The sequence below is a fragment of the Ailuropoda melanoleuca genome, chromosome 8, assembly GCF_002007445.2.
Source record: "Ailuropoda melanoleuca isolate Jingjing chromosome 8, ASM200744v2, whole genome shotgun sequence".
Classification (NCBI taxonomy): Eukaryota; Metazoa; Chordata; class Mammalia; order Carnivora; family Ursidae; genus Ailuropoda; species Ailuropoda melanoleuca.
This window is the reverse complement of record NC_048225.1, coordinates 103,407,437-103,420,035: the sequence shown is the minus strand read 5'-3', so window position 1 is coordinate 103,420,035 and position 12,599 is coordinate 103,407,437. Positions and strand designations below refer to the sequence as shown.

At 46.1% G+C, this 12,599-nt stretch overlaps 1 pseudogene; it reads left to right on the top strand.

Moving 5' to 3' along the window:
* Positions 1–4,499, top strand: part of LOC109489463 — a 13,904-nt pseudogene extending 9,405 nt beyond the window's left edge.
* Positions 4,500–12,599: the final 8,100 nt, after the last annotated feature.

Sequence of the window (12,599 nt, the reverse complement as noted above, 5' to 3'; positions counted from 1 at the left end):
GGTTTTGTACTAGCATTGCTGTATTAGCTTAATTTGAAACAAAATTGATCTATTACTCTCTTCCGCCATAGCCTAGTCTTTTAAATTTTTTATTTCTTCTGGTATTGGTTTAACACATTTTATTGTTTTAATCCCTTTAGTCTTTTATTTTTCTGGTTTTAATGATTTTACTTATCTCTGTCATTTTTAATCTCTGTTCCGTCTTTGTTCTAGCTATTTCATACTATTTGCTTTTATCTCATCTTATCTTCTCAATTTATTGTTATTGTATTATCTTTTTATTCTCCATCTTTTATTTCTAACCTTTGCCTTATCGTGTCTTTGTTCTATCTTTTCATTTCTTTTTAGCTTATTTGGTTTATTTTTAGTTCATATTATCACTTTGCCAGCTGCCTTTTTTTTTTTTTTTACTGTTTTTACCATCTTTTTATTTCTTCTTAGTTTACTTGATCTTTTTATTGACTGGTGTATTATCTTCCATATTTTACTGTTTTCAATTCTCTCAGCTTATTAAATGCGGGGGCTGGAAACACAGCCCTCAGGGGAGAGCCGCAAGGCTGACCCAGGCTCCAAGCTGAGGAGGCTGGATGCTCGGCCACCTGGAGCTGGCCTGCCCAACAGCTCCCAACATATGCCTCACTTGCTCCAAAGCAGGCCCCTCCTATCTGTAAGAATTAATCTGTGTAATATAGGAGACCTTGGGATAAAATTCTCAGGAAGATACCAGGTTTGCTTACAGGAATGACACATCAGAGCCGTGGAGGATCCCAGCTTTCTCATAGCATATGCCATCCAGCTGCTCTCGGAGCACGACATCATCTCAAGTTCACCATCAGCAGACATCAGACCAAGGGTATAAAGAAACCACACCACTTGGCAGGGTATGGAGGGCAGGAAATTTCACTTTGTGGAAAAACTCCCAACAGACCTCAGGTTTAATTTTAACAAGAAGCCAAGTGGTCTTGAGCCTTGCAGAAAAGTTCTTGGGAAAAGGCACAACGAAGGGTCTTCTGGAATTCTTACATCTAGCTGCCTCTCATTCATCCATTTATTTATTAAATTTGTATCGAGAAGCTACTATGTAGCAGGAATTATGCTAGGAAATGAGGATAAAGTGAAGAGCAAAAAGAGACAGGGTCCTTGCGTCATACAGTTTATAGTCTCGTGAAAAGATAGGGTATTTACCTGGCGATGACTGATCTGATTTGCCTTCCTTGCAGACAAGATTACGGGAGGTTGTGACATCTGAGACTGCTAGTTGTTCCCCCAGTATGTTTCTCCCTTCTAGAGCAATACAAGTTTTAGCCGAGAAAATGACTGCCAATCAAAAGACTGCATTTTCCCAGGCTCCCCTGCAGCAAAATCTAGCCGTGCGCCTAGGTTCCGGCCGATAGAACCTAAGCAGAAGTGAAACACAACTTCCTGGTTCTGCCCCACAGGACGTACACAGAGTGGTATGTGCAACTTCCTGGTTCTGTCCTTCACCATAAAGAATATATATGCTTTCCATTGTCTCTTTCTACCTTCTGCTGTCTGGAATGTGGGTATGGTGGCAGGAGCTCTCACAGTTATGGGATAGCCTGAAGGCCATGAGATGAACAAAGGGCAGTGAAAAAGGAGTACGGGTCTCTGATACCACGGAGCCCCATAAAGTTCTGTTCTGCCTGTTCTTGGACAATTATAGGAGAGACTGATACATTCCTGTCTGATATAAGCCATGGTGACATTGGCCTTTGTCATGGCAGCTGAATCAGTTCCCTTGAGCATGTAGGTCTCCCCCAAAACTTTCCCTGATTTTGACTCAAGCCTAGAATCATCTCCTTCCAAACACTCTTAGAGAAGAATCAGATACATCCCAGCTGGGTTACTTGCTCTACGCAAGAACGAGAACTTTCTTGTCGCCGGGGTGCATGAGGGTGAGCAATCTGCTGTGTTTCGTGGCTTGACTCTGATTGTAAACAAGCTTCTCTGCAAGACTCTCTTGAGTCCCAGAAAAGTAAACTAGGTCTTAGCACTCATTCCCACTTTAAGTATCTCTTTCATGACAAACTGTATGCAAACGGAAGACTACGCTGTTAAACACAATATTTCATCACTGCGATCCCCACCAATGACCAGAGTGACCCCACCCCTGTGTCAACAGTGTGAATCCTCTCCAAATATTCTACTATCGGCTTAGCACTCCGGCCCTCCACATGTTTACTTCCCTGCTCCCCAGTCACATTTTCGGTAACTTCTTCAGCTGTTGGAGCTCCCTTCCGTCAGCCCTGCCCCTCTGCAGACAGACGCTGTCGTGAAGCCTGCAGATTCCTGTACCCCTGAACACACTGTAGAACCCTGACACCGTGAGTTCAGTCTTGCTTCTGCTCCATCAGGTGACAGTAGCCCCTTATGTTAGTCTGCTCAGGCTGCTAGAGCAAGCTGCCACAGACTGGCTGTCCTACACGACAGAAATTCACTTCCCACAGTTCTAGAGGCTGGAAGTCCCAGATCAAGGCGCCAGCCATTTGGGTTCCTGACGACAACTCTTCCTAGCTTACAGATGGCCACTTCTCCCTGTATGCTCCCTTGGTGAACAGAGGGCTCTCATCTCTCTTCCTCTTCTTATAAGAAACGAATCCTAATCACGGAGTCCCCACCCTCAGGACTTTATCCAATCAACTACCGATGGCCCCATCTCCAAAAATTATCACAATGGGGATCTGGGCTTCAACATATGAATTTGGGGGGTACACAAACATTCAATCTGTAACATCATCCCCGCTCCCCTCTGTCTTGTTCACTGCTGCATCCTCAGCCCCTAGAATAAAAGAAGGCATAATCCTGCGTAATTCTAAACTGCCAGCGGATAATGACTCTGCCCTAGGAGATTCCCAGAAGTTGCCTCCTGAGATCTCAGGTATTTCTCCCAGCATGGGGCTGAATACAGTTCTCAGTAAAACTATAACATTTTATTTTGGGGTGTAATAGTATAATAACCACAAAGAGGACTGGAGCTTACAAAATAATTTCATGTCTAAGAATTAGGCCCTTTTCTTTAAAGTTCCATGTGGAGTGCACCTGGGTGGCTCGGTCAGTTGAGCGCCGAACTCTTAGTTTCAGCTCAGGTCATGATCTCAGGGTCGTGGGTTTGAGCCCCAAGATAGAGTCTGCTTGAGATTCTCTCCCTCTCCCCCTCTCTGCACGTGCATGTGAGCGCTCTCTCTCTCTCTCAAAAAATAAATAAATCTTTAAAGTTCCATGTGGAAAATGAGGCAAAGGTGAATTGGCCATTTCAATCTCAGTGCCACTAGGCTTCCAGATTGTTAATATCGTAGTCGGTGTATGAGGGTCTCTGTGGTAGTAAGTCTCCAAGGTGGCCCCCAATGATCCCCACTTTTTGGTGTGCATGCCCTTGTGCTGATGTAATCTCTTCCCATTGAGTATGGGCTAGACTTAGTGACACTTCTTTTTTTATTATTTTTTAAAGTAATCTCTACACCCAATGTGGGGCTTGAATTCATGACCCCAAGGTCTTAGAGACCTTCTAAGAGACCCTGAGCCAGAAGGATTCAGCTAAGCTACTCCTGGATCCCCAACCCTCAGAAACTCTGTGAGACGAGAAATGCTTATTGTTTAAGTTGCTAAATTTGGGGGTAATCCGTTATGCAGCAATAGGTAAGCAGATAATAGATCAGGATGTCAATATCAATAAGATAACTCTACAGCTTCTAAATATATTTGCCTTCAATGCATGGGATCAGCCATCTGCAAAAAAGAAAACTAGTAAGTGGGAATCTGAGAGAATATTTATTCTCTAGAAAGCATGATTGAATCATCTGCATAATCTGTATTCTCCTGAACCTCTTAGCATGATGCTGGACTCAAAATTAGCTAATTGATTCACTGATGACTTCTTATTGAAACTTGCATTGCTTTCTATTTGCCTTATTTAAACAAATATTTAGGTAGATTCACAAAGCTCTTTCTGGAGTGAAGAAGAGTTATTTTGGCTTTCTGTGCTCGTGCTCGTGGTGGTGGCAACAGGTGAGCCCTCGGCGTGCAGAACGACACCAGTGAGTTCGTGGACCTGTACGTGCCGTGGAAATGCTCTGCCAGCAACTGCATCATCGGCGCCAAGGACCACACGTCCATCCAGATAAATGTGGCCGAGGCTGACAAAGTGACGGGCAGGTTCAGCGGCCAGTTCAAAACCCACGCTATCTGTAGGGCCATTTGCAGGATGGGGGAGTCTGATGACGCCATCCTCTGACTGGCCAAGGCCGATGGCACCGTTTCAAAGAACTTCTGACTGGAGAAGATCACGAATGTGGGATATTTGTCATAAATAAATAGTAAACTCCCCTCCCAAAAAAGAAGAGTTATTTTGCCTGCAAAATCCATTTTTAGGGGCGCCTGGGTAACGCAGTCGTTAAGCGTCTGCCTTCGGCTCAGGGCGTGATCCCGGCGTTCTGGGATTGAGCCCCACATCAGGCTCCTCCACTGGGAGCCTGCTTCTTCCTCTCCCACTCCCCTGCTGTGTTCCCTCTCTCGCTGGCTGTTTCTCTGTCACATAAATAAATAAAATCCTTTAAAAAAAATCCATTTTAAAAGTTTTTTTCTGAAGTCTTCCATGACCAACCTCCACCATATCCTCACACACTAGTGATTAGATTTTGTCCTTCTTTCCTCTGTGCACTCATGGCACCTTGAGAGCACTTCTGTGATGGCACTTGGCACTGATGACTTGCTATCTCCCTCATTAGGCTGGGAGATTTTTGAAGGCAAAGACTATGACTTACTCATCATTGTTCTTAGAACAGAACACAGTCTCTGGCCCATAATATAAGTTCAACAAGTATGCCTTACATAAATGAATAGAACTATATTAATGAAGGAAGGGATAAATAAATTAATAAATGAGTTGGCTTTGAAAGAAAACTAAGTGGCCTGAGGAAAAGATTTTCCCCCTTGGATTTCTGTTCACCTATAAAATGAAGGGGTTGGACAAGATTACTTCTAAGAGCCCTTTCCATTTAGACCTTCCAAGATTTATGATTGAAGGTGGGAGTGGGAACCTATGCCCTTCTACAACCTTCAAAAAGCCACGTTAGGAAGAAAATAGTAAAGATAAGACTAGAAATCAGTGAAATAGGAAAGAGACCAACAATGAGGAAAATCAATGAAAGCAAAGACTGGGTCGTTGAAAAGATCAATAAAATCGATAAACCTCCAGCTAGATTGATCAACAACCAAAGAGAAAAGACACAAATTACCAATATCAAGAATGAAAGGGAGGGAGCATCCCTTCAGATCCTATAGACATTAAAAGGATAAGAAGGGAGTATTAACAACTCTATAGAATAAATTTGGCAATTTACACGAAATGGACAAATAATTTGAAAAACACATATTAGAAGAACTGGCCCAAGAAGAAATAGAAAATCTGAATAGCTCTCTATCTACTAAAGACACAAATTCATAATTTTTAAAAAACTGGCAAAATTCTATCAGTCATTTAAGGATGAAATAATACTAACCATACGTTAATTATCTCAGAGCACAGAAGAAGAAGGAATATTTCTCAACTCATTTTATGAGTCCAGCATTACCCAGATGCCACAGCCAAAGATGTTACAAGGAAAAAAACCTACAGATTAATATCCCTCCTGAACAATAGACACAAAGCCTTAACAAAATCTTTGCAAGTAGAACCCAATAATATACAAAGTAGGGTAATTCAGGAATGCAGGGCATACAGATAGTAAAGGAAGAAATTAAACTGTCTTTATTCATGGCTATAATGATATCTATGCAGAAAGCTCTAAGCAGGGGCGCCTGGGTGGCACAGTGCTTAAGCGTCTGCCTTCAGCTCAGGGCGTAATCCCGGCGTTATGGGATCGAGCCCCACATCAGGCTCTTCTGCTATGAGCCTGCTTCTTCCTCTCCCATTCCCCCTGCTTGTGTTCCCTCTCTCGCTGGCTGTCTCTATCTCTGTCGAATAAATAAATAAAATCTTTAAAAAAAAAAAAAGAAAGCTCTAAGCAATTCACAAAAAAACTACTACAGCTGATAAGTCAATTGAGCAAGGTCGTAGAATACATGGTCAATATACAAAAAAAATCACTCGTATTTGTATGTACTTGTAACAAACTATTGGAAAATGGAATAAAAAGGTGTCATTTACAGTAGCATCAACAAACATGAAATACTTAGAGATCAATTTAATGAAAGATATGTAAGACATTTACATGGAAAACTTTAAAACATTGCTGAGAGAAATGAAAGATCTAAATGAATGAAGAGCTATGCCATGTTCATGGATGAGAAGACTCAATATTGTTAAAATGTTAACTTTCCCCAAACTGATCTACAGAGTCAATGTAATCCAGTCATAACCACTGCTATAGACTGAATGTTTGTGTCCTACCCCGGCCTCCAAATTCATATGCTGAAACCCTAATCCCGATGTGATTATATCAGGAAATGGGGCCTTTGGGGGCACCTGGGAGGCTCAGTCAGTTAAGGGCCAGACACTTGATTTCTGCTGAGGTCATGACCTCAGGCTTACAAGATTGAGCCCTGCATGGAGCCCCATGTCAGGCTCTATGCTGGGAGCTTGCTTAAGATTCCCTCCGCCCCTCCCCTCCCAGTGCCCCCCCCTCCCCGTCCCAGCTTACATGCTGTCTCTCTGTCTCTCACTAAGAAAAAAAAAAAAAAAAAGGGAAAAGAAATGGGGCCTTTGGAGGCTAATTAGGTCATGGAGACAGAGTCCTCACAAATGGGATTAGTACCCTTATAAAAAAAAAGTCCCCAGGGGTGCCTGGGTGGCTCAGCCAGTCAAACATCTGCCTTCAGCTCACGTCGTGATCCTGGGGTCCTGGGATCGACCTGAGCAACGGGCTCCCTGCTTGCTTCTCCCCCTCTCTCGGCCACCCCCCCCCCCGCGTGCGCTTTCTCTCTCTCAAATAAATAAATAAAATCTTTAAAAAATAAAGAAATAAACATTTAGAAAGTTCCCAGAAAGCTCCCTTACCCCTTCCTCCATGTGAGGACACAGCAAGAAGACAGCCATGTATGAACTAGGAAGTAGGCTCTCACCAGACACCAAATCTGCCAGTCCCTGTATCTGGGATTTCCCAGCCTCCAGAACTGTGAGAAATAAAATTCTGTTGTTTCAGCCGATGGTAAATCTATGGAATTCTGTTACAGCAGCCCAAACAGATTAAGACAATCATCCGGTAATTTTTGCGGAAATTGACAAACAGGTTCTAAAATTTATGTGAAAATTCAAAGGACTTAGAATATCCAAAGCAATCTTGAAAAAGAAGAGCAAGGTAAGGGGCGCCTGGGTGGCTCAGATGGTTAAGCATCTGCCTTCGACTTGGGTCATGATCCCAGAGTCCTGGGATCGAGCCCCACGTTGGGCTCCCTGCTCTGCGGAAAGCCCGCTTCTCCCTCTCCCTCTACTGTTTCCCTGCTTGTGCTCTCCCACTCTTTCTGTCAAATAAATAAATAAAAATCTTTAAAAAAAAAAAAAGAAGAGCAAGGTAGGGTTTATATTATTTGACTTCAAGACCTACTATAAAGCTATAGTAATCAAGTCAGTGTGGCATTGGTGTAAGGACGGACATACACACCAGTGAAACAAAATAGGGAGTCCAGAAATAGACCTACACATGTTGTTTTTTTTTTTTAAAGCTTTTATTTATTTGACAGAGATAGAGACAGCCAGCGAGAGAGGGAACACAAGGGGGGGGGAGGGAGAGGAAGAAGCAGGCTCATAGCAGAGGAGCCTGACGTGGGGCTCGATCCCATAACGCCGAGATCACGCCGTGAGCCGAAGGCAGACGCTTAATGGTTGTGCCACCCAGGCGCCCCAGACCTACACATGTTTTGTCAATTGATTGTTGACAAGCGTGCCACGGTAATTTCAAGAGGAAAGGCTATCTTTTCAACAAATGGTGCTAGAACAACTGGACAGTCTTATGGAAAAAAATACACCTTGACCCCAACCTCATAATACATACCAAGATAAACTAGAAATGGATCATAGACCTACACATCACAGCTAAAATGATACAATTCTAAAAGAAAATCCTTGTGCCCTTGGGATAAGAAAGATTTCTAAAGACCCCCCAAAAAACCCAATAAATTTCACCCCATTGAAATTAGAAACTTCTGCTCTTCAAAGGACACTTTTGGAAAATGTAAAAGGAAGTCATAGGTCATAGCCCAGGAGAAAGTATTTACAAACATGTACCTGCAAAGGACTTGTATTCAGAATATATAAAGATATATTCAGAATATATAATTTTTTTAAAGATTTTATTTCTAAGTAATGTCCGCACCCAAAGTGGGGCTTGAACCCACAACCCTGAGATCAGGAGTTGCATGCTCCACCGACTCAGCTAGGCAGGAGCCCCCAGAATATATAATGAAAGTAGAACATATGTATTTTTACAATTCAATAATAAGACAAACAACGCAATGTATTTTTTTAATGGACAAAAGATTTGAACAATCACTTCCCCAAGAAAACATATAAATGGCCAATAGGCACGTTCGCATCATTCGTCATCAAGGAAATGCAAATTTCAACCACAAGGAGAGGGTCCCACACTCCTCTTGGAATGGCTAAGAGGAACAAAGGTGGGAGATACAAGCGTGAGCAAGGGTGCAGAGCAGCCAGAACGCTCCTGTATCGCTGGTGGGTGTGTAAAACGCTACAGCCACTTTGGAAAATAGTTTGGCAATTTCTTGTAAAGCTAACGTACACCCACATATAACCCAAGGATTCCCTACTAAATAAAATACCCAAGAGAAATGAAAACATAGATCCGTAAAGACTCTTACATTAACATTAACGGAAGTCTTACTCACCACAGCCCCAAACGGGAAATAATCCACATGTCCATTAATAAGCGAGTAGATCAACGAAGTGTGGAGGAGCCCCCCAGTGGAATACTACTGAGCAGTGACAAGAAACAAACTACTTACTCGTGGAACAACTGAAAGAAGGGTCCACACTCTCCGGTTCTGTTTATATGGAAATCTTGAATTTGCAAAACTCTCCTACAGTGGCAGAAACAGAGCAGTGGCTGCCTGGGGCCAACGGCTGGAGAGAGACTGGCTACAAGGCGGCACAGGGGAACTTTTAGCGGGTGATGAAAATGTTCTATATCTTGGATTGTGCTGGTGGTAACATGGGTTTTAAATATTTGTCAAACCTCATTGAACTGTTCCCTTAAAAATGGTATATTTTAAGTAAGTTCTATCTCAATAAAGTTAATTTTAAAAGAAACCAAAAAGGCTACATGGCTGTGTGCTCCCCTGGAAGCCGGGCTCACTCTCGATCTTCCCACCCCCTTCAACACATTTCCACCATCTCTACCCCAAAGCCATCCTCCAGCAGGGGTTCCTTTCTCTGTGACAGGTCTCTGTCCCAGCATGTCCTTCCCACCTGCCACCCCCAGGCAAGACCTTTCTTCATCAGCCTCCACCAGCCGGAGCCTCCTGCACCTGCTACCAGCCAGCTCTGTGCATGAGCTCTCAGCGCTACCCCAGGTCAGGGCTTCGGGCCGAAGCCAAGCCGCCCGAGCAGACTGCGTTCAGCTGATGCGGAGTTGGCCTTCAACTAAGCACATCAGCCTCACCAGCCCCTGCTGGGTCTTGGCAAGGGCGAGAGACGGCACACAGTCTCTGGCGCCTCCGCCGTCAGACCCCAACGCTTCTTAACCCGTGGACCCCCAGGGCCAGGCTCTCTGGTCTGTGCGTGAGGTTCCGTGGACCTGACCTAGGCTTCTTGGTGTTGTCCCCACCCTGAGTCTCATCTTCCCCTCAGAACCTAGTTCCCTCTGTCCCAGGTCCTTTCCTGTCCATAAGACATAATTCCCAAGCAGAGCCGTTTAAAAGAAAGAAACCTGAAATCGGCAGTCATCGTGGCATAGGCCCACTGAGGACCCATTCGGCTCCCTTGAGAAAAGGCACCCTGGGCTGGCCGGGGCTCCTCTGCGCCAATGGCACTCTGGGCCAATGACTCTCGGTGAGGCTGGATGACCTTGTTGCTTGCATAATTGATGGGTCCTATTCTGTGCCACCACTCAGCCCTTCCTGGGGATATACACAAGAAAACTTTGGGGACACAGGGAGCAATCCTAGCCAAAGAGAGAGAGAAAGGGGTGCCAGGATGCCTGAGAAGCTTGTTTAGGGCTCCAGCCTGCATTTGTTTCTAGGATCCTCTTTGTACCCCTGATCCAGGGAGAGGCTGAGGTTTGGGATCCAAATGGTCATCGGGGACCACAGGCCTCCTGGCAGGGACTGTGGGGATTGGGAGCAATGGGGAACTGTGGCTCTCTGGCCCCTGGCCCCTTGCCCTCCTCCTCTTGGACGGCAGAGAGGATGCAATTTCCCTGGTCATGGGAATGGCTGGACCCGGCCGTCTTGGACACAATGGCTTGGCCAGAGCACGTGGGCGAGCCCAGGAGACTGGCTTGGGTCTGCGGCTTCCTGGGAGGAAGTGAGGCATTGTTTCGGGGGCTGTGTGGGCCCGCTGGAACTCCGCACAATGCAAGGAACGGTGGGTGCCAGGTCCAGCCCACCGACAATCGGGAACTTGTTTATTGCTTTAATGACCCCACGGTGGATCCACCTGGAAACAGACCTGCTAATGAGCGGAGACGGAGCTGGCACAGCCCCAAGGGAAGCCTGTCGGGCCAGCTCCCCTGGAGGCGCTAAGGGTGTGTGGTCTGAGACTGCGAGAGCTGGGAAGTAAGGCCTGGGATCTGTCTGGGAAAACCACAGTGAGATCTGCTTCTCCATCCCCATCCGCCTCCTCTGTGGGGTCGTGAGAAGGCAGAGTGGGGGAAGGAGCCATGAGGTTGAGAATGGAAGGCATGATGGAGCTCCCCATTCCGGCCTCTGCCCCAAACTGCTGGGGGCCTTGACCAAACTGTCAAAGCTTTCTGGGCCTCAGTGTCCCTATCTTTCAGGAAAGGATACCCAGATCATTCCCGCCGTCTCCCCACTTTCCCAGGGTGTTGGGAGGATAAGGTAAGATCAGACACAGCAACTGCTTTGAACTTCTTGGAAGAAAAACCCTTTTAGACATCAAGGCTTTATACTGTTTGCTTCTTTCCCCTGTGGCTGGAACCTGGGAGCTTGGGGAGATGTACTGTCTGGGACTTGGTTTTCCTAGACTGTTTGTCAGACACCTGCCAGGGACTGAGACAACATTAAAAACTGCCTCTGCATCAAGGACATCTGGGAGCCAAAGGTAGGCAGCATAGGAAGGGGCGATGCTACGCTGGGGCCAGCTCACAACAGCCAAGTGCTAAATGTTCAGGAATGTTAAATCCATTGGTAGCTTGCCATCGGCCACTATAGGAGTTTTTACACCCTAAAAATTGGCAGTCTCTACAATCAGGGACTTTTTTTTTTTTTCCCCTCCCTAAAGAGCTAGTTTTCCAGCCAGAGTTTGCAGAAGGCTTGCTCGGTGCTGCCATGACCCTGCTAAACTCCCACCTGGGTCTCACCAAACAGGTGCAGCTCATTTGCTCTGGGAACACAGACGCCCACTTCCCCCCCACCCCTGGGGACTGGAGGCCTGAGCAGGTAAGAAAATGGCCCTGGGGCAGGCAGCAGTGGGGCAGGGTGACCAGTGTGATAGAGGCGTCGTCTCTTCTGTCCTATACGGAGCTCTCAGGGTCTGGGAGCCAAACCAAAGCTCCAGTTGGGTGCTGAGGCCCGCTGCTGGTCTGGGTGTCTCTTTACCCTAGTTCAAACACAACAGGGGTGGAGATGGGGATGGGGACGGAGACCACAGGAGCCTTCCATCTCAAGCATTTATGAGGACACTCATGGGAGCGTAACTGAGCCTCCCTAATTATTTGAGGAGTTGTTTGTTTGCTGGCTTGTGTTTTGGGGCCTTATTTTAACCCGAGAAGTTTCTTTAGAGGCTGAAAAGGGTGATGACCATGGATTCTGCTGACGGCCTCAGATACGGCAGGCAGTGGGGAGTAAAGCTATGAAGCCGAAGAAGGAAGCTGCCAGTGACCTGGGGTGGGTCAAGGCGACAGCTCAGGGCCTACAAGCCACGATACCTGGGCTCCAGTTCCGGCTCTGCCATTTGGCCCCGGGCACATCATTTGGTCCCTGGGGGCCTCCCTTTCCTCACCTGTACTCTGTCGTCACAAGCAGGCCATCTGGAGGGGCCCTGGGTGCACTCACATCCTCTGACCTGAATTCATTTCTGCTGCCCTTTGGTTTCTCTTACCAATGTCTCTAAGCTGGTGTCATGGAAGCTTGAGACGTGCTCCCTTTCAGCTCAGAGCTACTTGTCCCATCGGGCGTCTTTCACAGTTAAGGCATTTGCTCCAGAGTCTGGGAGGTCCTGGGCCTAAATCTTGGCTCTTGCCTCTTGCTGGCTGTGTGACCTTAGGGTAAGCTCTTCTCTGATCCCACCACCTCCTCTGAGAGATAAGACTGATCAGAGAGCCCTCTACCAGACTTACTGGGGGAATTAAATGGGGTAATTCATGTAAAGTCTCAGCACAGACCCTGGCACATGGCAGGCATGGAGGAATGGTAGCTGTAGTCGGCCCTTTGCTCAGAGGGGTACC